Consider the following 26184-nt stretch of genomic DNA (forward strand, 5'->3'; position numbering starts at 1 on the left):
GTGTATAAAAAAATAGATTACTCAGTTGGTGCAGATTGAAGAATGAGAATAAACACTTTCTTTATTGGAAGAAAATGAATATTGGTCCCATGAAGAAGCAGTGTGGTACTCTTAATCGCATGTCTTTGGTTGTAAATGTCAACCCTTTTATACAAAAAAAAGAAAAAGAAAAAAAGAAGAGACTATCAATGTCAACCCAAATCTAAGTTTGGTTTCCTCAGGAAAAAAAGAAAGTCTGCGAAGTATGGACAAATTGGACACAAAACAATTCGCAACAAATTTTACACATTTCCTATATGTCCTGCCACTTCACGCATATGGCCCTCCAAAAATAAAAGAAGGTTAAAAAATTCTTAGAGTAAAAATATTAATACCTACATAATAAGTTTTGCAATATTTTCATTAAGCTGTGATATATTTCAGTTTTTCAAAAAATAAATTGTATGCATCATGCATTGTGTGTGCACTGGGCAATAAGATGTGTACATTAACAATTTCCCGGACTAGTTATTGCATTGATGTGATAGAATATAACTCTTCCATATTTAGTGGTTGAGGTAGAAGTTTTGGCAGCAATAAGAGCTTTAGAATTTTCTGTTGACATTCGAATTGATTCGATGGTCCTGGAGAGGGAGATTCGGAGATTGTTATTAATTCCCTAAGAGACAAGTCTACTTCAATGGCATCCTTTGGCTATATGATACAAGAAGCAAAAGTAAAAGCTTTGTCATAAAGGGAGATTCAGAGATTGTAATTAATTCCCTAAGAGACGAGTTTACTTCAATTTAGATTCAGACACTACAAAAAAAGGTTTTATAGCCGCGTTTTTAAAACACAGCTATAGCTCCTGGAAACGTGGCTATAGGATAATTCGGCCTATAGCCGCATTTTTAGCCGTGGCCTAAAACCTGTAACTATAGGCCTAAGGGATTTATAGCCACGTTTTTACAAATGCGGCTATAGGCTAGAACCAATGGTGCAATTACAGCGCCTAAACCCAACTTTTATTATATATAAGATGATTTTATACATAAATATTTTATAAATAATAATATTTTATATTTTATAAACTTAGCCCATAGCTACGTTTTTTAAACGTGGCTATGGGTCCTCCTTTAAAAATATATATTTGGCTAGACCTATAGCCACATTTATGAATGTGGCTATAGACTTAACCTATAGCCGCGTTTTAAAAATACGGCTAAAATCACTTATAGCCGCATTTTGTAAAAACACGACTATAGGTTAGCTATAGCCGCGTTTTTTCAAACGTGGCTATAGACCCGAGTGTTTTGTAGTGAGAGTTTGTTATTAATTCCCTAATAGATGAGTCTACTTCAATGGCATCTGTTGTTCATATGATACAAAGAAGCAAAAGTAAAAGCATAAGCTTTTAAGAATACTAGTCCAATTTTAAGAATACTAGTCTAATTTGAAAGGGGATATCCAATAGGATCCTACCCAAAATTTTCTTTTAGTTAAGTCGGCAATAAGAAGACCATTGTTAACGCAGTTTTATTTGGCCCTTCATTGTTGTGGAAATTCTTGACGTTGATATGAAACATATTGATAATGAAATTTTTTGTGTTTATTAATTTGTATCGGAAAAAAAAAAATCAGGGTAGTAATTTTTTAATTGTTGTATCCCATGTGATTGGTAAAATTCCTTTTTGAAATCTTATGTGTTATTTCAAATCTGTTTGTTATTTTTGTTTTGGTCATTCTATTACAAATAATTGGCATCTCTACCATTAGATTTTTAGCTAATCTAAGCTTTCTTAGTAAGCTTTTACTTTACTTAGTTGATCATTTTTAAGGAAAACAATACAATATTTCTTAGGAATTCAAAAGGTAAGTTAGCAAAAATATTCATTTTTAATCAAATTTATTTATATTATTTTGTTTATCATTAAAAGTAAATAAATTTTAGAAAATATTCTTTTAGTTTTGAACAAATTTTCTTAAACCCAATTTGTTTTTTCTACCTTATAATTCAAAATACTAAAAAAAATTTCTAAAAAATTAATAAAACTCAACAAAACTACTATTCAAAATTAAAAATAAAGGGGAAAAAAAACTCATATCAAAGTCAAACACCTTCTAAATATGTAAAACATATAAAACGTGATATGAACAAGCCAATATATCCAATGCATAATCAAATTCAAAATTTTTAATAAGACTTTAAAGTCATTCAATATTTTAAAACATACAAATAAATGTGAAGTCAAATTCAAAATGTGATGCGATCACTGTCATTTCATTTACACTATGAAATCAATTGTTACAACATACAAATAAATGTTTAATAAAATTTTTTAAAATTACAAATTACAAATAAATGGGAAATCAAAATTAAAGTTTAACTCTTTAAAAATGAAGGGATAGTGATAGGTGAATGGTGATTATAATCAATTTCTCTTTAAGAAGAAATTATATGAGTCATGGTAGAAGTGATTATAGTAATATTTTCTTCTCTTTTTTAAAAAAATGAAAAATTGTCATAGTAGAAGTGATTATAGTAATATTTTCTTTTCCTTTAAAAAAAAAATGAAAATTCAAGTTAACTTATGGTAGTAGTGCAAAAGACCACCTTGTATCCCACGCTATTCATATTAAAATTGACATTTAATGTTGAAAGGAGCTTTCAATATAAACAATAGACAATTAGAGTTTATGGTGGAGTGTAGTGCATCACCGCATCATATTGGCCAAAAATAATTAATTTTGCAATAGAACTTACATATTGACTTTTGTTTCTTAATAAACTTACAACTTTCTTCTTAAAAAAAAAAAAAAAAAAAAAATTATTGGTTCTTATTAGGACCACTACTGACATATCTATATATATATATATATTTTACATATCAATAACAACTTAACATATCAACAGGTGTGGAATTTTTTGTGTGATTCTAGATTTATTGAAAATAATAAAGTTCTAGATACAATATTTTTACAACAAAACTTAGGTGATAAGTTGTAAGGCTTGGCTCAACGGGCCTGATTAAGGTAGCAATTTTAAGTGGGGCATATCTTACTTTTAGATTTTAATTAAATATTTTTCTATCCTTCTCTTTTTTTAGACTCAAACATGATTTATAAAATGTATTTAACCAGTAATTATAAAATGAACTAGATAAAAATATCTAATATCTAATAGTCTCAAGCATCATAAATAAAGATGAATTCATTATATATATATATATATATATTAAGAAATGATTTATAAAATGTATTTAACTAGTAATTATAAGATGTACTAGATAAATATATCTAATATCTAATAGTCTCAAGCATCATAAATAAAGATGAATTCATTATATATATATATATATATATATTAAGAAATGATGGAAAGAAAATGATAACATAATGCTGATATGACTTAACAAAAACGTAGTAATAATAAATGTTAGGTTTCAACTATTTTTATATAAATATATATATATATATATATATTTACTTCTTAAAAAAGAGAGATATAGATTTGATATTTAGATTTTTTTATCCATCCAATTATAGCTTCAAGTTCTTTGAGATTTCGAGTTATTTCCCATTGGAATGTTGAGAAGAGAAAGCGGCTGGAACAACCTAATTTTCAAGATGAATTCTAGGTTATGAACAACCTAACACTCGTTCATAGGCCAATTAAAGGCTGTCTGATTAGGACAAGAGATTTAAGAGGACCTGAGCTTGACAAGTGGTATCCATAAGGATAAAAGATTATAAGTACTCAAGACATTGTATATGATTGAATTATAAAAGATTATAAGTACTCAAGACATTGTATATGATTGAATTATAATCCAAAACAATAGAGTACGTGCTCCCTTTAATAAGTCTTAATATTACAGGATATATACATAGGAGGATGTGATCACCATAGATAAGCCAGGCTAAGCCGAAATCCTTTGCATATTTTTGGGGTCTACAATACAATAGTATGAAGGTGTCTGATAATGTTCTTAAGAATTCAAGCTGATTAAGGATGAGCCTCCACAAGAAGTAGCCCTCATTGTCTGAATCTGAAGTACCTGCCAGACTTCTGACCCAAGGTCTGGCCTGCATTTCCTGTACGTGTCACAACACTTCAATGCCAAGCGACCCAACTGTTCAGCCTGCACCAATGGCCAGTCTCCAGCCAAAGGATCCAAGAGAGCTTTCAAATTTCCTGTGTTTATGGCATATTCCACTTCCGTTGTTATCCCAAGGGCTGATCTCCCAGTCAGCAGTTGTAACAATATGATCCCAAAAGAATAAACATCTGATTTTATAGTGAGCTCTCCTGTGTGAACGAAATCAGGATCCATATAAGGAATAGTGCCATTCTGGATGGTCCTATGACACAATGTTGTGTCGCTAGAACTTTCACGTAGTATACGACAGATTCCGAAGTCACTAAGCTTGCTAATGAAGGAAGCATCAAGGAGGATATTGGAGGGTTTCAGATCAGCATGTACTATGTTGTGGGAATGAAGAAAGACGAGGGCAGAGCACAATTCAGTGGCAAGGCATATCCGAGTTTGCCATGATATGGGGGGAGTATTGTTTCTACAGCGGAGTCGATCTTCAAGGCTTCCATTGGAAAGAAGCTCATAGATGAGAGCGTAAACTTCTGGGCAAGATCCAATGAGTTTTACTAGATTGGGATGCTTCAACTTACTCAACACATTAACCTGGTCATAACAATGTGAAACTTGTAAGCAAATCTATGTATGTATTAGTAGCCAAAACTCAGAGAAAATTTAATTAAATTTTAATTAGAATTTTAATTTTATGCCAAGTGAATTATTGAGTGAAAAAATTTAAGAATCCAAATCCAATTAGATTCTAAATTGGATTTCAATTGGAGTCCAATTTTCCTCCACATGTTCATCTAAGTTTTTAATTTTTTTGGCAAGTGAATTATTAGGTGCAAAAATCGAAGAGTTTACAACGGATTAAATTCTAAATCATATATATATATATATATATATATAATGAGAAACCATTACATATTTTAGAAATATATAATTTAAAAAATGTGTAAGTTAATACCATATATAATTTGAACATCTTCTAAAAAAATATATAATTTGAACTGTATAATTGTTATTTTTTAAAATTGTACCGGTGCATATATACGGGGTTATACATTAGTTGTTATAATGAAAAAAAAAAAAATTGTGAATTAGTACTATTATAATGAAAAGAAAAAAAAATATATATATATATACTGTTGCAAGAATGAAATTAGTTATACCTATTTCTCGTGAAATATTTTGACCAAAAAAAAAAAAAAAGCTTTATTTTCAAGTACACAAAAATAGATAAATGCAACATATATCCTGATCCCATAGTCAATTTCATTATCCTTCAGTATTTGCTAGAGCCATGAAAGTGAGAACTACTAACTAAATATTGAAGATTAGAGACTATTAGGTTTTGGTTTTAGGTTGGCAAATTGTGAGCAAAATTGTCTTATATTGAGTCTTAGAGCATTTCCATCAAAGATCTTAAAAGCTAAAAATGCTATCTTTTAGTATCTTATTCCAAAAAAACACACTACAACAAAGGTTCTATTGTTAAAAATTTTAGACATTGAGCTACAGTGGACTGCTATTTATGACAATCCACTGTAGCTCAAATCTTATAAAAATAATAATTTTTTAATACATTTTCAATTAAAATATTCTCTCTCTCTCTCTCTCTCTCTCTCTCTCTCTCTCTCTCACACACACACACACACACACACTATTCTTTCTTTTTCTTCTTTCTCTGGACTCTCTTTTCTCTCTTCTTTCTCATTTTCTTCTCTCTTTCACTGGTTTCTGTCTTCTCTATCTTTTTTCTTTCTTTCTTGCTGGTTCTACTTCTCTCTATTTCTTCCTGTCTCCAACCCTCTCACCCTTGCCCTCTCTTGCTCGTCCCTCTCTCTCTCACCGATTTCCCATGGGTGCGAGTCACAGTGCTTTGGCAGTCACTGTGGGTCACTTGGTCATGTTGGGTTTGGGTCATGGGTCACGGGTCACAGTTTGGAGGTGGATTGAATTTGGTGATGGGTGAAATTTTGTGATGGTTGGATTTTGTGTTTGTGATGGTGGTTGTTTTGTGATTTGTGATTTGGTGGCTAGGTTTTTGTTTTGTGATTGGTGATTTGGTGATTTGTAATGGATGGGTTTTGGTGGTTGTTTTGTAATTGGTGATTTGTGATGGCTGGGTTTTGGTGGTTGTTTTGTGATTGGTTGTTTGATGGCTGGGTTTTGTGATTTGGTGTTTGTTTTGTAATGGTGGTGGCTAGTGGTGGGTTGATTTTAGGTTGGGGTTTACGGTGGTGGCAGGTGGGTGGGTGATGGTGGCTAGTGGTGATTGTAGGTTTGCTGGGTTTATAGTGGTTTGCTTTTGTTTGTGATTTTGGTATGTGGTTGGGGGTTGGGTGGTGGTGGTGGTGGCTATGGTTGTGGCTGTGGCTATGGGTTTGGGTTTGGGTTTGTGGGTAGTGGAAGAGATGAGATTGAGAATAAAAAATAATATTTTAATGAAATAGTAAAAAATATAAAATCTTTAATGCTAGGTGTATTGTAAAATGAGTTGTTAAAATAGATAAAATAGGTTTTTGAGATGCTAAATGCTAAAATTTTTGAGATCTTTGATGGGAATGCTCTTAGAAGTGTGTATCCATAGACAAGGCTTCTACCCAAATGCTAGAATTCACTTTTAGAAAACCACAATACACATGTGAAAGACTTTTGGAGTTCTAATAATGGTGGTGATTGAAGTTGCTGCAATTCTAATTTTCTCAAGTGCTAGACCCAAATCTTCAAATGGGTACTTGAAATTGTGTATGAGAGATTCATGTGCACCATCTCATAACTGAATAAGTCTTTGGATTTGGAGTTGCGTTGAGTAACGCTACTAAATTTTTTACTAGGAATATGGTTATTCATTTGTAAAACTTAGTAGATATGTTTTTGCCTTAGGGTTGCTAGGTGAAACACTTTAGGAGTTTTTACTTTAGAATTTCTATTCCATTAATTTTTTTTGCATGACTATATTGTTGACTTTATATTTTTTATTGTTTTTATTCTTGCACAATATTAATGGTGATTTTTTTGACACTATTTAAGGACATACATAATTGGACTAGGGAAATATATGGCTTTAAAACTTGGCTAACAGGGTCTAAAACCAACAAACATAGTAACCAACTAGACTCAACATATGCATATGTAAAAATCAAGATGGGCCTGTTGGTTAGGGATTTCAAACAACAATTTTCAATGTTTAAATATGGAAAACTATAGGCCTAAAAAAACGTGTTTAGTAGAAAATTTTATTCAGGAGTGTTTGAGTTATATTTCTCATTTTAGAATGTTTGAACACTGTATTTAGAGAACTCATCTATACAAGTTTTTAGTTTTCAAATAACATTGCTTAATAACACTTTTGTAAATATGTTGAAAACGGTTGGCCTTGATTGATCACTTGATAAGACTACAAATACACATACCAAATTGTAGGCCTCACCTAATGAGAAAATTTTCTCTCTTTTCAAATAAAATAATAATCCTTTTACTATACTCATTGGTTAAAAAAAAAAAAAAATACACATACCAGACACATAATTATGATTTTTCACATTTTAAAATATGTTATTTGAAACATGGTACCAAACATATTTTTTGCATTATAAATACTTTAAACACGTGTTTTTATAATACTTTTTAAACCATAATTTTCACATCATTTTGAACATAACTTAAAATTTTCTACCAAACAGGCCACATAATACATTTGGGCATCTATTCTTATATAACTGAAATGCACCAAATATGCAAATTGCACTCAGGCAAACAGTGGTTAGTGATTTAAGTATTTAACATTTATTTAATTGAGACATTTAACTAAATACTATTATGAACAACACTAACCATAGCTCTAAAATTTTTAGAGTAAGATTATGAATCCTCAAGAAACTAAATGGTACATGTATACTTTTCCACCATTCTATAAAATTTGAAGTCATACTAATTTATGTTACTTTTTTTCTTATGAGAAATATTATGTCTATAATATTTTCACAACAAATCTTATGTGACAAGTTGTTACAGGTTGTTATTGGTAAAGTAGAAAAGTAATTTTAGTGATGGGTTCAAATTAGAACTAATAACAACTAACCACCTATGATTTGTTGTGAAAATGTTGTGCATGTAACATTTTTTATATATTGATATGTTATTTTTGGATTGAGATTTTCTAAAGTTCCTAGGGTACTTTACCATGTAAAGTTATTTTAAATATGATATTATTGTTAGTAGAATACTGACATGTTAAATATAATATCATAGAAGAGTGGTTAAGATTTAAAGAAATCTACTGGTGGAGTACCATAGGAAATCTAGAGGATCCAAAACCATATATATAATATATAAATGGCAGAGACTCTTGGGTTTTCATTCCCATTGTTTTAGTCTTCTATTAATTTTATTAAAATTAAGCATATACATGTTTTTTTTTTTTTTTACATGGTTGGCACTTAGGATCATAAAATATGATTTTTTCTATGTTCCATTTCAGTCCAACCTATGCTTTGAAATTAACAACCAAAACAATTTGTGGAACAAATTAATTGAAAAATGAAGAGGGGAAGGAGAAGATGATTTCATGATTTCTTAGAGGGGTAATTACTGGGTACTTTCAAAGTGCCATAAATGCATATTCCCTTTTCACATAACTGTGAGTTTCACTAATTAAATTTATGATGGGACCCATAATTCATGTGAGAGAGGGGAATACGCATCTATGGTACTCTTAGAATATTCAATAATTTTCCTTCTTTAAAGACCTATTTAGGTAAAAGAGGTGAGACAATAATTATCATTTATGATTAGTTATTTTTTAAACCATTATTTTAGGGGATTTGTTAGTGGATTAATGATATGAAAAAATCTGGACCTTTTATTATAAATGAATAGTTAAGATTAATTGAACTCTATATAGTAGATGTAGAGTACCTTAAGAACTCTAGAAGATCTTAATTCATTATTTCCTACTACCTATAAAATGTACCAAAATAGAAAACCTTCTACTATTAAATAGTTAATGTTTAAACTATCATACCTCCTGATGAAATTCTGAGGGCCCTTGCGAACTTCCGGGTTGTAAGATTTTTATAGCTACCTGGGTGCAACGCAGGAAACCTTTAAAGATGTTCCCATATCCTCCTTTTCCAATTTTCAGAGATGGATCAAAGTTTCGAGTAGCTTCTTTTATCTCTGAGAACGAGAACTCACTGAAGAATTGAGGCATACATGTGCATGAGGCCACTACTCCTTGCTTTCTTCTCAGCTCTTCAGCTTCTTTCAGTGCAGTGTCATACTTAATTTGCATCTCATCCCGTTCTCTTTTATAAACTTGCGATAGTTCCAAAACATTCATAATTCTCAGCTCCAACCCCCTTACAGATTGATGAGATTCTTCCACTTGACTCTCCAATAGTGATATCTGATTTTGGTAAATCTGGAGTTCTCTCATGACTTGGTCTCGCTCATGCTTCACCTTTTCAGGTTCTTCTCTCTCTTTTGCTCGTACTTTCTCTATTTCTTTTTTGCATTTCAAGTCCTCAGCATATAAACTCTCTAATGCTTTAGCCTGTAAATTGAATTAATTATTCACCTTTTAATGTTTTGGGTTTTCACTTGTTAATCTGTCTACAATATATAGAACTACTTTAAAAGTTACATTTAAAATACCAGAAAAATCACTATAAGGTTTAGAGAAAATCACTAAATATATGTGGCGATTGATTATAACACTTCAATCACAGGAAAAATCAACTATCTAATTGAGAAAATGTTAGCAAATGGTTATTTGCAAGTGTTTAGGTGGTCATTTTTTTGCCAAAATTAAAATGGGACACACTTGCCACTTGTGGATCCGATTTGGGAAATGTTCTTCTTCATAATGAGATTAATGTCATGTGGTCACTTGTAAAAAAGAAAAAGCGAAAAAGAAGCCACTAAAAAAAATAGCTCCCAAAGTGCCCTCTTGAACATGGTTTAAAGCAATAAAATCTTTGAGACTCACATAAGAAAGAAAATTAGACATTTTATAAGTTTATATACTCGTGGGCGTGAGTCCATGTGGGTTATCCAATATGAAATAATTTTTTATTATTTTATTTAAGTGTCAGTTTATCGCATAGTATTTTTTTTTTATTCTTAAACATTATGTATGTTCATGTTGCACCTTTTTCTAAAATGGTGCAAGTTTGTTTATAAAATAATGAGTCCCTCATTCTATTTTAGTTCTTTTTTACCTGCAATTAATTTTCATGCATAGAGTTTAAGAGAGAGAAAGTGACAGTTTTGCTCGTTGAGCATTCAGATTATTTGTGCTTCTCTCCCTTATTTGGTGTGATCATTGTATCTTGGGAGATAGATGCCTGAGAGACCCAATTTAAAGCATCACTGCAGAAATAATGTAAGGGCTAAATCTATGTTAAGGAGATAATGTTAAACACTAGACTTGTTCAAATTTACATTTATCATTTTGCTTTCATCCAACCCATGAGTATATTTAATTGTTCTTAATTATTTTATGCATCACAAGATTTACTTTGTTTGTTTGTTTTTGGTTAGAGAATCTGCATGTTGTTATTGTTTAATTACATAAATAAATTAATTTTTTCCATATATCCAATAGAAAAGGGGAAAGAAGTTGCACTTGCACTAATAAGTAATTAGGACTTGACCGTGCTTATAGCCTTAGTTGCATCTCTTTCTGCTTTCCTATATTTGAGCGTCGCTTGGAATGCTTCTCTCTTAGCACTTTCAGCCTCCGCCATCACTTGTTGAGGTCGATTATAAAGAGTATAATATATACCTCCATCCTGAATCCACTAAGACAATTAGTGTTGGGTTATAGATTGATACTAGTTAATTAATTTAATTGTCTAAGTTGATTAATTAGGTCAAATTATATGCAATATTGTGGAAGCACGAACAAATCACCGAATAATTTAGAGTGAAGCGGAAAATAAATTGACATGAAAATTTGTTGACTAATAGGAAAAACCTCTCACAAGACAAAAACCTCACATGGTAAATTTTAGGTCACTAATCTCAAGAATCACTAATCAAAATCAAGAGATTACAAGTACAAGGAATTTTACCCCAAATCTAGCTTACCCCAAATCTGGATTCTCAATTGGTCTTGATTTTGTAGAGACTTCTTCCCTTTGTATTCATGAATCCTAGTATGTGACTAACTCCCAACAACTTGAAACTTGTTGTTGGATGCAAAGATTTTCAATACACTTGAAGAAAAGGAAGCACTTGGTCACAATACCCTAATGCATATAAGAATGCAGTAGCTTTACGATAAGTGTATTGATTTTCTATATGTGATGACAGCTATAAAATAATCATTTTATATCATGTAGTAGTTTAGAGAACGACACCCTAGATAGCCAAGTCATCATGGACCGAAAATCAGATCTGGAATTTCTGGATCTATGGAGCTCGATAGATTAAGTAGTATCGAGAGGTATCGAGGTTTATTAAGTCTTGATAGCAGTTGTATCGAGCTTGTGTCAGGGTTCACAATTTTTAGCTTTTCTCATTTGTTTTTTTGTATAGTTTTTATGTTTTCAATAATACCAATTGTCTATCACCGCGCACTCTTGGAACAGTGGTCACTCTATAAATATAAGTGTTTATAGGGCGTAAGGGGTAAGGATTGGTATTCAAGTCTTCAAGAGGGAGTTTCACACATATACATTTAGATTAGGTTAGAGTAGAATTTTTATCTTGTATAAATATATATATATATATATATATATAAATAATAATAATACCAATTGTCTAGTTTATAAAATATACTTCATGATATTCTAAAATTCACTTAAAACTACCCAAATACAAGTAAAATGCATTTTCTCAAAGAAAATACTAACTACTAAAAAATATGACTCTAACAAGTGCTCTAAACACAACTTTCAAAAATCTGAACTCAAAAATCCATACGTCTGCATTATCTATGACATACATACATACATACATATACATATATATATATATATATATATATATATATAGCCCACATACGAAAGTTTTGAACGTACCACTGTAATATGAGCTCCACTAATACTCCCATCAGTAATCATGTTTGGTTTGGGTTGCAGTGATAAAGGTGAGACTCCTACAGTAGAAGAAAGAGTCAAAGGACTCCTTATCCTTAGTGACCCATTGCACTCATAAGCACACCCGTCTTCATCCAACTCGTTTATTGCAGCAACAGAAATCTCTTCATTGTTACCACTTCCTTGCATATAGTCACTAGCGTCTGGAGTTCTTTCTTGTAACAATGAAGATTCAGCCTCTACATCAGCTCCATTTAATAAGCTACCCTCCCTATTCCTATTTTGATAAGATGCTTGCATCAATGATATTGTTGGATTTCAAGGTTACTTGAGCGAAGAAAAAACAAGGCAGATTTTAGTTGAGTTTACTTGCATTAGTAGTAATTAATGATTTTCAAAATCTAGCACTTCAACTTTTTCTTTTTCTTTTTCTTTTTTTAAACAGTTTTCCAGGATTTTAAATCTCTTAGATTAAAAAATGTGTGTAAGATAATCAAATATTAATATCTATCTTATTTATTAAATGTTAAAATTTTAAAGTTTTTTTTTTTAATTTTATTTTAAAATGTACAAAAAAATGAGAATATGGTTTTTTTTTTTTTGGCTGCTAATTAATGATGATTTCTGGTTTTCCAAATTCTATGTGTAGTATGTTCAATTTCTTGAATTTTTGTGAAAAATTATTTGTGTACATATAGGTATTGTAAAATATATATATATATATATATATATATAGAGAGAGAGAGAGAGAGAGAGAGAGAGAGAGAGAATTAAAGAAAAATTATAGAAATTGTTTAATTTTTTTAAAGAAACTAGAAAGATTAATCTTTCTAGTTTTTCAAACATTTCGTTTTTGTATATACATATATAAACAATTTTTTTTATATATCTATATATAAAAGTGAGACTTTTGACTTTTTGTTAATCACTCCTTACCATACCATATAGTTACATAAATTAATACCACGTCTACAAGTAAAAACACAGAAAAATGTACATTTTCTTTTGGCGCTTAAGCAAACCGTTTTAGTACTATTTTTTAGCTACGACCGTTGGTGTTCAGTTGTACCATACCAGTAGGTGGTTATGAAAATGAAATATTCACCTTTAAAAAAAAAAAAAAAAAAAAACTACCTATGCTCTTCTTTCCCCTCTCTTGGGGGCAGTAGTTATAAATAAAACATCACTTTGATTTTATATCTTTCTCACTGTATGCTCTTCTTTCCCCTCTCTCTCTCCCTCTTTCCAAAATTTACCATTTGCAGGTGGACTTTTCTTTTTGGTAACTCCAGCTAGCAAAGCGCCAAAACATGTTCAAAGGTCAAATACCTTTTCTCAAATGTATGGCGAAAACAAATTGGGTACAAATTAATGTAGTACAGTATTTGTATAATAAACTCAAAAGAGTAAGTGAAAAATCACTTAAAAAAATCAATTGATTCTATTTTCTAAAGTAGGGAAAAAACTCGACTAAAAGAATTGCCAAATTACACCCATCCTAAACCCAAAACGATAGATGCATTGAAATTTTTTTAAAAGACCTGAAAGATTGTTTTTGCCCCTAAAATGTCCACCTGAAAGATCATTGTAGAAAAGAGTAGTTCTATAAGAGAAGGATCTGATGGTGGGGAAAATAAAAAGTGAAAAAAAGGGGAAAAAAGAGAGCAGTTCTATGAAAAAAAAAAGTCATGTTAACATCCGGGGATGCAAAAAAGAAGAAGCCTATTTTGCATCCTTAAACACTACTTTATCTATTTTACCAATCCATTTTACAACTCGCCCTACATCCTAATTTTTATTGTTACATACAACCCAATAAAATAATATAAACTACCTAATAAAATGATAATAAAGTATTATTCTCTCTCTTTCTTTTCCCCCTCACTTTTTCACTTCACACACTTTACAACCTTTGCACAGTAAGGTTGCATATATGCAACCTTACTATTCATAGGTTGCAAATTTTTTATTTTAATTTTACAAACTAGAATGGAGTGAGTTTTGGGTGGCTTAGATTGTAAAATAGCAACTAGAGGGTGTTTACACCTCCCAATTCTAGTGCTTTTAGGGCAATTGTTAATAAATAATAATAAGAAAGTTTTGACACCACTTTCATGGAAACTATAAAAAATTATCAACAACATTTATTGTTTCATCATTTTCCCAATAAAATGTTTCTAAAAATAGTTCTTTAAGGCATTGGTTAAAATTTCCTAAAACAAAGGGAGGTTCTTTATTTTATAAAAAATAAGTATTTTATAGGTTTATAGCACCTTGTCACCATTGTTGAAGCTTCAATCACCATTTGTCAAAAGTTGAGATGAATGCTTTTGCAAAATCTTTTGACAAAAAAAGAAGAAGAAGAAAGGAGTGCAAGATTTATTTATTTTTATTTGTAAAAAAAAAAAAAAACATTTTTATTGTTTTTGTGAGTGAGACTGAGAAGAGGGAGAGAAATAGATTTGTGAGGAGGAGAGATAAGGGAGAAGATGTAGCCCTATAGCTAGGATTGGGAAAATAAAAGATGAGGCACTAGGAAAGTAAAAAAAAGAATGGATATGAGAACAATTCAAGATAAGAGTTAAAAAAAAAAAAAATAACAAAGAGATAAAGATGAGAGAATTTAAAAACTTTAGGGAAGGAAAAAAATAGAAGAAAAAAAAGGGGAAAAAATGGAATGGAGTTGGGAAATTTGAAAAGGAAAATTTAAAACTTTTTTTATCAACTACTTACCCACCCTAACGTCTCTTCAGAAGTTTTGATTTTTTATTTAAAAATTATAAATTAGGTTGAGTCATATTGGATTATCTACATTATTTTCTTTACATATTAATAACTTAAAAATACTTATTTTTGCAGGTCTTGCTCTCATTTTTAGATAAACAACTGCAAACTTAATTACTACTAATCTAGGTTAATTTGTTAACAATTTCTTTAATTTTTTTTTTTTTAATATTGTTTCTATTGCATATGATTTTTAGGTATTGGGAATTATTATTAATGTCATCTTTAGCATAAATATTAGGTACACCAAATGGTTACTGACAGGAAAAAAAATACCAAATTATTATTCGTATTGGACTTATCATTATTGGTATTAGTATTTTTTTTTTTCCATCTTAAATTGTAACTTTTATTTTCAAGTGCTTATTATTTTAAGTAAAGTGATAATTTAAAATTTTTGATTGACTTTTTCGTACATTGCATAGGTTAATGACTAGTCTATATATATATATATATATATATAGTTGCAAAACTATCTCATTAAAAAAAAGCTTCTTCTTCTTCTTCCTTTTTTTTATTTTTTTATTTATTTTTTTTAATTTTTTGTGCTTAGAACTTTCTTTTGTTAGGGTTATTTTTTTTAAAAAATGATCAATTTTATAATGTTTTAATAATAAATTATTATTAGATGAAAAAAAAGTCAAAAACACATAATCAAACACAATTTTAATAATAAATGTCATGCAAACCTTGTGTGGATTAGATGCCCTTTACAAATGAACTGTATGTGACATGACGCAGGTGCTTCTTGGCGTACATATATGGCTTTCTTAGATTCGAGGTCCATCATTTTTCTGTAAGTTAGGCTGTAGGGTAAGCAGTCTCCTTATATAGATACATATATACAAGTTTCAATAAGTAGACCATTTTGCAAGATTGACTTATTTTAATGAAAAACATTTAAACTAAATTGGGGAATAATAAACCACACCGGGAAGACTTTGAATTATTCAAAAAAAAAAAAAAAAATACACACAGAAATAATGGAGCCATATTTCCTACAAATCACAATGTGGATTTGAAAAGATATTAATTTACTTGTTATCAGAATATTCCAATAGAAAGATGCCACCATGTAATTAGAAGAAAATTTTAAATTCATAAACATTAAATTCTACAAAAATATTCGGTGTAAAATCCCTATTTGTATATTCCAGCAATAAATTATAGACACTTTTTTAGATAGAAGAATAGATCAGTATTACGGTACAAACATCAATTTTAATAGAACATTTTTTTTTTCTTTGGTGTTTTTCTTTTTCATAGATATTTTTCAAACTGATAATACCTTGAATAGTTCTTGTCGGCTGCTGCTCCCATAACAAGCTTCTTGATTCCATGCTGCGAGATCAGTTCCACAATTCCTTTTTCAATGCAATCCATTACAGTATGTACTTGCACCACTTGTACCTAAATTTAATGCCATCGTCCCCAAAATAAATCAAAAAAAATTCAATCAGTCATCTTAAAAAGGAATTTTTTGGATTTTTAAATCATCAATCCCAAAAGTTGGAAGTAAACTATAATAACGTATCAAGCACAATATATCACATGACTGGTCATAACAATACATGGCATCCTTTAGAAATGAAAAAAAAAAAAAAAAAAAAAAAAAAAAATCATTTCATAAAAACCATTTAGCTTCATATATAATTCTCGATTCCAGAAATATTTTTTTATTTAATAAAAAAAGGAAATACAACAATAATAATTAGCTGCAGAAATATAGCAAAAAGGAACATAAGAAGTCGTACACCTATTTGGCGGCAGATAAGAAGGTACTCATCCAGGATCTTTAGCATATTTTCCCTTTCCATTTTCCAGTAAGCCTCGACTTGATATTCGTCCAGTGAGCTTGCTGGAAATCTCATACCCACTGCAAACCAAGTTAAAACATTAATCTCAATGATTAGAAATCAAATACAAAACCATTTTACACATTCCCAATATATCTCAAATTGTATTCATGAAAATAGAAAATTTTCTAGATGGGATTGTTTGTGCAAGATTATATGGCTAAATTTAGATGCGGCCTGACTTACTCATTGGGATTGTTTGTGCTGGCTGATGAACGTGAAGGAGGCAAATCTTCTTCCCTCTTGAGTTGCGCAATGCCCATGATAGGGTCAATATGCTTTCCTTCATGATATCTCCCACAGCAACATATATCATATCTTCGGTTATACGTGGCGCCACCGGTTCCTCTATTATCTCTTGGCTATATGCCTCAACCATTGGAGCCCTGAAGTGATGAAACCCAATTTGGGTGCTTGCAGGGCATAGGACTCACCACAGGTCCACAGCCATGGCAAGAAATATTGTTGGAAAAGTCAATGATTATTGTACGGAAACTAGCCACGGCTTCTTCGCATAGACACATTACTATTATTCATTTTCTCTAAAACTCTCTATTTCCAATACCCAATCCACCTTCTTTCTCCTCTCTCTTTATCAAAATCACAAACAACCCAGTCCAACTTTCTATCCTTAGATTCAAAAATAAAAACGTTCTATCTTTAGATTCAAAAATTTTCAAAGAACTTGCATAGTTACAAACAATCTAAAAAAAAAAACCCTTTATAGCTTCAAGAATTGAAAAACCTGACGGCTTTTAGGAACTTAAGAAATTTAAAGGATACCCACAATTAAAATAAGGACATTCAAAGGAATCACGAAATGGTGAGCTAGAAAAGCCTTTAGGCTACGAAATATCTGATTGACAATGCAAGAGAATGCTTTTCTTAAAGCTAGAATGAGTTTACCATATATATATACGCATACAGAGCGCTTCTTTCAGTAAGCCGATAATTTATTTATTATTTTTTTTATCCTTAAAAAAAAATTAAAATAAGAAACTTCAACTTCTATCCTAAAGAAGACAGAAAGTTTTCATTTGGAATTTGAAGCTTGAAAGTGTATACATGAGATTAGAATTCGGTGCAATACTTAGGGTGCAATTCACCAACTTTGTATCACAAAGTTTTTTTGCTTTTTACTTTTTACTTCTCATAAATTTTTTCTAAATTTTTTTTAATCAATGGTTGAGATTGAAAGTTACTTTTTACAATTATCAATTTCAACCATTCATGATAATTGCATCAGGATTAAAAATTATTTTTTACAATTATCAATTTTAAGTATTCATAGTAATTGCATCATGAGCAATACGTTACATTGTCAAATCTACCATGCTCTAAGAGATGATTGTACGTGTCACTCTCTCTCTCTCTCTCTCAAATCAAATCAAATGTATAGAAATGATGGATCTTTGTGAAAGTTAAGACCGGCTCAGATTTGAGTGAAGGTATATCTCATTAATTGGATGACATATGCATGACCACTATTTTCAGACTCTCAAATTTATGTAGAGCCCTATTATATTTATATATTCTGCATGTATCATTAAATAATTTGTTATTGCTATCATTACTCATACGTTTTTTTTTTTTTTTAGAAACAAACACACATATTCAAGGAAGATGGAAAAAAGTTATAACACAAAGGCATATCATAAATTCTGCTAAAATACTATGTTAACTTTTAAAAAAGGGTGAGATAAGTTATATTATACACAACATACACCCTTAAGCAATGTTGGAGACACTGTTTGTCCTTAATTTCATGTGTGGCATGCACTTTCCCTCCTTTTCATTCTACACCTACCAACTTGTGTCCTCCTAAGTGGTGATTGGTGAAATTGTGTTTACTAATTGTCACTTTCTACTAGTTTGAAACTTTCTAGTCACTTAACCATTAGTTTTTCTTCTAGGTAATGTTGCACACAAGTGTGTAATAACACTAAGAAATTTAAAAACATGAGTTAAAATTATTATTTTAGTATATATTTAATATTTGTGTATACACACTAGTATGTAATAAGTTTTACCATTTCTTCTATGATGAAGGAACAATGCTAGAGATGCAAGAAAAAGAATGTTTTATGTGTGTGTGTGTGTGTATACACACTAGTATGTAATAAGTTTTACCATTTCTTCTATGATGAAGGAACAATGCTAGAGATGCAAGAAAAAGAATGTTTTGTGTGTGTGTGTGTGTGTGTGTGTGTGTGTGTGTGTATTTAATATTTGTGTATACACACTAGTATGTAATAAGTTTTACCATTTCTTCTATGATGAAGGAACAATGCTAGAGATGCAAGAAAAAGAATGTTTTGTGTGTGTGTGTGTGTGTGTGTGTGTGTGTTTTACAATCCATGGAGGTGATAAATTACAATCAGTAAAATATCACTTTTATATGTGTAAGGGGCAAAAACCAGTAATCAAGCCCAATCAAATAGGGGATTTGCTGAAAAGCAAGCCCGATGCAATTAATTTGTAGAAGTGGATTACTAAGGCCAACCATTTGAGCCTTAATAACTGCACTTGGTGATTTAAAGAAAGGAAAATTTATATGACAACAATTTAAGAAGAGAATGATAGAGAGAAAAGCAAGGATTCTTATTAAAGTTCATCCTCAAGTTGGTCGAGGAGTAATGGTTCTTTGGATTATACATGTCTCGATTATATAATTCTTAATCTCTCTCTCTCTCTCTCTCACAAGGATTCTTATTAAAGTTCTTCCTTAGGTTGGTCGAGGAGCAATGGTTCTTTGGATTATACATGTCTCAATTATATAATTCTCTCTCTCTCTCTCTCTCTCTCTCTCTCTCTCTCTCTCTCTCTCTCTCTCTCTCTTCTTCCTTCTGATCCCCTTTTAGGAGGATCTTCCTTACTATAAATAGTTACTGGGATTGCATCCTAACCTTTCACTTGGATGGTTGTTGATTCTTCTTTGGATATTTGTCCCATTGTTACTTTGCTGGTGGTGGTAGAATAGGATGCAGGCTATGGGGGGCACTATTCAAGGGTCATTCTACCATTGATACAGCAGCAAAGTTGGTACAATGCATTAAATGTGAAGGTGATGGATGCTTTATCTAGAAGCTTCCTCCTCATTTGCTTGCACGTCTCTACTTCCTTCCTTGTATTTCAGTCTTATGGCCTTGGTGATTTGTCTAAAGTCTCCTGAGGAGTATGCTCCTTGGGCTCGTCGGGCAGGCCACCTTCCTTGGTTTCAATATCTAGATTATCCTGATTGCATTGGGCCTGAGTTGATGAATAATTGGTCCCAATTGCTCCTCGGGTTGTACCTATTTGATGATCTTCCTTCTTCGGTCTTCCCCCTTCCACAATATGATTATATAGCATTTTGTTGCATCATCACATTTAAAAAAAAAAAAAAAGATTCCTATTACAATTTTGATGCCTATTTATTGAAGATGTGACAACTACATCTAAGCTATTTAAGCTTAATTGTCACTAGGTCCATTTATAGATAGAATATCATTAAAGTTTGAAGTTGAACATCAAACATGTAATTTTTTTGCATCTCTTTATTCTCATCCATCTTCTAATCTATTTTCATTTTTATCATATGATATACAAGTTATATTTAAGTTAATTTGGTGTGTGTTACATCAGTTAAGAACTGTTTATCAAATTATTATTTTTAAGACCATATCAATAGTATTATATGTTCTTTTTATTCTTAATATGTATGACATATTTATATCAATCAAATTTTATTTATCATATAATGTATCATGTTCTCTATGTAATTTAATAAATAAATAAAACTTGATATTTAAACATTTTATAGGTGAAATGCTTATTAATCTTTGATTATTTTGATATTTTGTAAGTATAAAGTAGGGTATAATAAAAAGATGTAATCCCTATCTCTTTCTTGTTCGAGGCAAGAGAAGGAGTTAATATATTTGATTTTGAATTTGCAAAAGATGATAAGAAGGCGATGCTTGCTACTAGTAGATCAAGGGTTTTGAACTCCTCATATGACCGCCAAAGCATGTTAGAAAGAAAAATTGCACTGTTGCATGAAATGTCCGCGCTAGAAGCTTTATTCATATTCACGTTCAACCCCTATAGAGTAAGGGGCCCAATCCAAACCCAAAGCAACAACCACTGAAGAAGGGAAATATTATTTGGTCCACTAAGAGGACTACTGACGTGGTCCTCTCTAACCTCCCAACCAATAAAATTTCATTATTTATGCAAATAAGACATCATCTAGTAATTTTTATTTTTTATTTCTTATGCTAATTAGGAAACTCACTCACATATTTGCATAAATGACATTGTCTCATTGGTTGGAAGGACCATGTCAACCGTCTTCCTGATGGACCTAATAATTTCTTCAAAGAACGAGTGACCCTGACTTTGAAGTGCTATTAAAATTCATTAAATACTAAGTTATTAAATCATGTATAACTAAGAAAAGCTATACCAATTAGTGAAACTTGAACATAACTAATAATACACTATTATAATAACCTTGTAATTTAATCCACCAAGTAAATGAAAAATGTAATCTTTTAAGCTTTTCATAATATGGACGTAGGCTTTAATGGTTGAATTATTTCAATTTTTTGTGACATTAGTTCTCCTATTCTCTCTATCTCCCCCCATCATGTCATGTCCCCCTTCCCCTTTTTCTTCTTCACTCCCTTTCTTTCAACTTTATTTTTTTCCTATATTTTTCTTTTCTAGATTGGCATATGGTTTGCTTTTTCTCTCTTTTCAACTCTGCTACAGACACAAAAAGTTCACACATTTTCTCTCATAGAAGTTATCTCATTTGGGCACACAACGTACACTAAGAAAATATTTTATGAAATATTTTTGAAACTTGTTCTTTTAATATTATTAGAATTATTTTTTCCCTCTAGGTGAGAAGGTTGTGAGATGGTTGGTTGGTTCTTGGTATTTTCATTTTTCTTTTTCTTCTCCTATCACTTGTACATGAAGTCTTTTTTCTTTTTTTCTTTTATAGTTAGATAACTAGTAATTTTTTCTGAATAAAAAGAATTAAAGAGCAGAGGTTACAAACTAGCTTGAGATGCTTCCTTCAAGATTAATTCAACAAAACTAGGAGGGCTAAAACCCAAATCAAAACTACCATATACAAAATTTCCAAGAAACCATTTGCTTAATACATGAGTAGCATTGTTAGCTTCCTTTTGAACCCAATTAAAAGACCTCCCAAAGCTAGATTCAGTTACAGGCCTAACTGACTTTACAAAATTAATAAGCCTTAACATGATTGATTTGCTCCAAATTTGATGGCCTCAATGTATCTTTTAGAATCACTCTCTATGATAAACAGAGAAGTTGACAAGTTGGAAGATAATTGTATAGCCTACATAATAGCATTAACCCTTTCTTGAGCAGGGATGTCAGTGCCCACTTGATCGCTTTGTACAAGCAAACTTCAAATTCCCTCTCAAATCTTTGGCAACTACTACTATACAACATGAATACTCTCCAACTGCAGCATTACAGATCAATTTTAGATAAACTTGGATTGGGGTTAACCATTTGTTGATACTTTTTGTTAGTTTTTAGACCCCTTAAAACACAATTGAATTAACCTAGGTAATTAGCCAAGTTGTTACTTAGTCAAATTAGCAAATCTAGGTTAACACAAATATATCATATCAAGCAAAGCAGCGGAAAAATAAATAACACAACGATATGATAACCCAGGAAAACCAAACCGGTAAAAAACCTGAGGAGGATTTAATCTAACTATCTTCAAGGTAAAAAGCAAATCCACTAGAAAGAATCGAAGTTCATACAATAAGACTTACAAGCTCCCACGCTCGACTTCTTATTGCTACCCACCAGTAGAACTTATTGACATGACCACGTGCAAGCTCCGAATCCACGGACTCCTTCTTTCTTTGGCCTTTGCAAAACACAAACACCCCCGTTTATGACTTTGAGATCCCACTCAAAGGTTTAGCAACACAAATTCTCTTGTTTGTGACTCCAAGACCACCCTTGAAGGTTTAGATCATCAACACCTTTGATGACAAGAGAAGGCAGCAACTTCTACAATATCGGATCTTGATATTCTTCAAGGAATAATACCGATAGAAGACATAAGAGAGCTTTTTAGGAATAAAACCCTAAATACAAAAGAGGTACACTTTTTTCTCTCTGAAAAGTCACATAAAAACGTGCTTAGGGTTTCCTTTATATACTGGGAGAAGTAGATTAGAAACCCTAATCCTTAATGGGCTTGAATTGCTGTTTGAGTTTAATTAAAATTCTGCAGATACGACTTTCGATCAATCGAACCAAACAGATTATGAAATCTTCTTCCTGCAACTCGTATGTTCTTGACTCTTGACTTGAATTACCTTGAGCATTATCTAATAATACCTATAGACTCTAAGATCTATATCTAGACAAATTTGTGTTCACGATTTGCCAATTGTTCTAAACATTTAGAACCTAACAAGGTTCTAAAGATTTAGGATTTTATGTATTTAGAACTCTAATTTGTATTGTTGGCAAACCATGATCAAACAATGTGTCTAGAAGTGTTTTAGTCTAGTTCAAAGTTGTGCATTTATATAAAGTTGGAATCGAGTTAATGCAGGAAAGCATTATGCCTTTCAGCCTGGCTCGATCGATCGAAGTTTAAGCTCGATCGATCAAAGCTCGGGCAGAATGTTTTTTTCTGCAGAATTTTCCAACTCAACCCTAGGTGTTTTAAAACGTTTTTAGGGTTTCTTATTTGTCCTAAGTATAAAAGACAAACCCTAGCCACGTTTTAGTGTTGCTCATATTGCGGTTTGTGTAAATCTCTTGTGAGATCTAGAGGAGTTTTCCTTTACACAAACTTAGGGTTTTCAAGGAGAAGATTTATCTACACCTTGATGATCAATTCAGTTGCTACCATTGAAGTTTAAAGAAAACACAAGCGGGTGTGCTTGTATCTGGTGGTGAATCCAAGAAAGAAGGAGTCCGTGGATTCGGAGCTTGCATGTGGTTGTGTCAGTAAGTTCTACTGGTTGGTAGCAATAAGAAGTCGAGCGTGGGGGCTTGTAAGTCTTATTGTATGAATTTCGATTCTTTCAAGATAGTGGATTCAAGTTTACCTTAAGGATAGCTAGGTCAAATCCTCCCCAGGTTTTTACTGGTTTGGTTTCCTGGGTGATCATATCTTGTGTTATTTATTTTCCGCTATTTTGCGTGATTTGATCTTTGTTATTGTGATAACCTAGACTTGTTTAATTGGACTAAGTAATAACTTGGCTAATTACCTAGGTTAAATCAATTGTTTTAAGGGGTCTAAAAACTATCAATTGGTATCAGAGTATGTTGCTCTTTTATTATTGATTCTTTGATCACTGAGCTGATCCTTGACCTCTGTTGTCATGGAACACGGACACTCTCTAGTTATTCCTCCTCACTTTGATGAGAATAATTATGCTTATTGGAAAGTAAGGATGAAAGCATTCCTGAAATCTATTGATGAGAGAGTGTGGAACTCCATTGAATACGGATGAGAGAAGCCCATTACTCATGTTAGTGAGTGGGAAACTTTTCAAAAAGAAGCAGCTGCGTTTAATAGTAAGGCTATGAATACGATCTTTAACACTGTTTCTATGGAGGAATTTAAGAGAATCTCTAATGTTGAGGTTGCTCATACTGCTTGGAATATCCTCCAGACTATGCATGAAGGCACAAAGGCTGTCAAAATCAATAAATTGCAGCAATTGACTTCTAAATTTGAAAGCATTAGGATGTCTGATGATGAATCTTTTGATGAATTCTATGCTAAATTGAATGATATTGTTAATTCTGCTTTTAACTTGGGTGAAATCTATGATCAATCTAAAATTGTTAGGAAGATTCTTAGATCTTTAACTGAAGACTTTAGACTCAAGGTGACTGCCATTACTGAAAGTAAGGATGTGAACTTCATCCCTGTTGATGAACTTGTAGGATCTCTTCAATCTTATGAGTTGGATCTATCCAAAACTATCAAATCCAAATCAATGGCTCTTAAGTTTGTTGATGATGTTGAAGGTGGTGGATTTGATGATGAGCTCTCTGCTACAGAGATTGCTTACCTTACCAAGAACTTTAGAAACTTTCTCAGGAATAGTAATAGAAAGACAAGAGGCACAAACACTACTGAACCTAAAAATTTTAGGAAGCATGATCCCACTAAGGTTAACAATAATAATAAACCTAGAGAAAAAGTAGGTCAATTTTCTAATAATTCTTTGAGCTCTTAGTGTTTTGGATGTCAAGGGTATGGACATATGAAATCTGAATGTCCTACCTATTTAAAGTCTAAGGGTAAGGTTATGGCTGTAACCCTTAGTGATGGTGAAGTTTATGATAATGAGTCTGATTGTTATGAGGATGGAAATTTGATTGCTTTCACTGCTGCTGCTGTAGTCGATGAGAGCATATCTGTTGAAGAGAACCCTTCTGATGGGGAACTCTCTGAAAATGCAGATCTTCAAGAGGTCTATAATAAATTTTGCAAAGTTGCTGCAAAGGATGCTATGAATGTTGAACTTGGCTTGAAGAAAATTGAATCTCTTGAGCTTGAAAAGAAGAATTTGCTTGTTAAACTGTTTGATGCTAATGAACTTTTGAATAATGTCAAAACTGAGAATATGCTTTTGCTTGATAAAGTTAAATATTTGGAACTTGATTTATCTGTTGCTAGATCTACTAGTTCTAAACTTGATCAAATGTTAAGTGTTCAAAAGTCTTCTTCTGACAAAATTGGATTAGGTTATGTTGAAAATATCTCTGTGTCTGCTCCCCATTCCACAAAATTTGTTCCTTCATCTTCTTCTTCTGAACCTTCTGTGAGTGAGATAGTGAGTGACACTGTCAAACCCCCTGTGAGTGAGATAGTGAGTGACACTGTCAAACCCCCTGTGAGTGAGGTTGTCAAACCCATAGAAGTTTCACCATCTAGGAAGATTAAGGTTGATCTGAAAGAGTCTAAGTCTAAGAAGCCTATCCTATCTAAGGACAAGACACATGATAAGCTTGCATGGGTTTGTCACTTTTGTGGAAAGTCTAGACACATTCGTCCAAACTGTTACAAGCTGCAAGCTGCAAACAGAGCAAACAAACCAAAATACCTGTACCTCAAGCATAAGATCCTATGGTACTTATTGGTGAATTTGTAAAGGCTTTAAACCTTTATTCCAATCCTAGAGTTGGTAATTATTCCCATGTGAATAAGAACTCCAATGCTCATGGTGCATCTAAAAGGTTTTGGATGCAAAAGACTCAAACTAACTGAGTCTTTCTGACATGGTCCTTGTGCTTTATTGCTCTACCCTTTGTGACCATTGTTCTTTGGTTTTTATTTTTTTTATTTTTTTTTTGTTTTTTTTTTCTAGGATTTACATTGCATAACATTCATGCATTTCA

General features: G+C 31.6%; 1 pseudogene; it reads right to left on the reverse strand.

Annotated features, from left to right (window-relative positions):
- Positions 1-3899: 3899 nt before the first annotated feature.
- On the reverse strand, positions 3900-17215 carry LOC115956997 (annotated as a pseudogene).
- Positions 17216-26184: the final 8969 nt, after the last annotated feature.

This window comes from Quercus lobata, chromosome 8 (assembly GCF_001633185.2).
Source record: "Quercus lobata isolate SW786 chromosome 8, ValleyOak3.0 Primary Assembly, whole genome shotgun sequence".
Lineage (NCBI taxonomy): Eukaryota > Viridiplantae > Streptophyta > Magnoliopsida > Fagales > Fagaceae > Quercus > Quercus lobata.